The sequence below is a fragment of the Oryctolagus cuniculus genome, chromosome 7 (assembly GCF_964237555.1).
Source record: "Oryctolagus cuniculus chromosome 7, mOryCun1.1, whole genome shotgun sequence".
NCBI lineage: Eukaryota > Metazoa > Chordata > Mammalia > Lagomorpha > Leporidae > Oryctolagus > Oryctolagus cuniculus.
The window spans coordinates 34,111,160-34,112,775 of NC_091438.1; the positions used below are offsets into that span (position 1 = coordinate 34,111,160).

General features: G+C 37.9%; 1 non-coding gene across 1 annotated transcript; it reads right to left on the reverse strand.

Annotated features, from left to right (window-relative positions):
* Nucleotides 1-1,281: 1,281 nt before the first annotated feature.
* Nucleotides 1,282-1,384, reverse strand: LOC127493798 (U6 spliceosomal RNA). Its single transcript, XR_007924342.1, has one exon. It is a non-coding gene; the product is annotated as a U6 spliceosomal RNA (small nuclear RNA).
* Between the last annotated feature and the right edge of the window lie 232 nt (nt 1,385-1,616).

Consider the following 1,616-nt stretch of genomic DNA (forward strand, 5'->3'; position numbering starts at 1 on the left):
AATATGTATATTTGTATGTGCTGGGTCAGGATGCAGGATGCATTTCTCAGTGTTTGTCAAGTTCATGAATGTTTTAAAGCCACAGGTTTTAATTGCTTTACAGTGTATAAAATTTCATATTTGTTTCAACAGTGTTTGTGACATATATATTTCTGTTAATTGTTCTTTAGGACATGGAACATCATTAATGCAATTATGAATCATCCAAAATTTCATTGGCAAAGAGGAAGCATACATAATAGTCTTCAAGGGGCTGGCACTGTGGCACAACGAGTTAAAGCCCTGGCCTGAAGCGCTGGCATCCCATGTGGGCACCGGTTCTAGTCCCGGCTGCTCTGTTTCTGATCCAGCTCTCTGCTATGGCCTGGGAAAGCAGTAGAAGATGGCCCAAGTCCTTGGACCCCTGCACCCATGTGGGAGACCTGGAAGAAGCTCCTGGCTCCTGGCTTTGGATCGGCGCAGCTCCGGCCGTTGCAGCCATGTGGGGAATGAACCAGCGGATGGAAGAATTCTCTCTCTCTCTGTCTCTACTTCTCTCTGTAACTCTGTCTTTCAAATAAATAAAATAAATCTTTAGAAAAAATAATAGCCTTCAATTTTTTCTATAGTAATTGTTTCTTGTTATCACAAAATCAATTTTCCTCACAGAAAGTGAGAATGGGTGAAGCAGATAAGCCTAACAAAAGCTTTTGAGGGTAACTGTTTGAAGTCTGTGAATTTTTATTTTTTTGAACATCAAATTATTTATATAGTTCAGCTCTTTAAAGGTAGAAAACAGTATGCAGTGAAAAATCTTCCTCCCTGTCCCCCCAATTCCCTTGTCATTTAGGGAATCTTGGACTGCCATAAGTAGACACTATTCTTATGGGTTTCTTGTGCATACATTCTAACATACATGGTATATTTTAGTATATTAGCAAAGTGTTCATATTATCCTATCTTTTTTTACACAGTAGTAGCATATCTTCTACACTGTTGTGACTTTGTTGATCTTACTTAACTATACACATGTATACTTGTTTTATTACCAGTATGCCATGTTTCCCACTTTTCTTATAGTCACAGAACATTCTGTCGTCAGAGGAAAGCATAGTAGCTTAATCAGCCCCTTACTAGGTTGCATTACATTTCTTTATATCAGTGCTGCAGTAAAGTCTCTTTTTTTAGGGGCTACAGGAGAGCCTGGGGATGGAGTTGATGCCAGAAGGGCTCTCAACTGGGTAAGTCACTTCACTTATTGGAGTCTCATTTTTCTTACCTGTAAACATTAGAAAACGACAATAGAATATGGACTACTTCAGAACTTTGTGTGTCATCCCTGTGCGGGGGCCATGACAATCTTCTCTTTATCTTTCCAAGTTTAGTATATGCACAGGAAACAAGCAAGGGATACCTCTTATACACGTTATTGTGTATATGTGCAGGTGTGTTTGATAAATTCTTAGGTTTGAGAGTATTGGGTAAAAAGGTATTAAATAAACATTGATAAATGTTATTGTCCTCTATGGATGTTGTATCATTTTTTAATTTTACAATCAATATGTAAGAGTTTCTATTTTCCTCTCCACTCAACAAATCAGTGATGTATCAATGTTGACAATCTATGCCAAATTGAT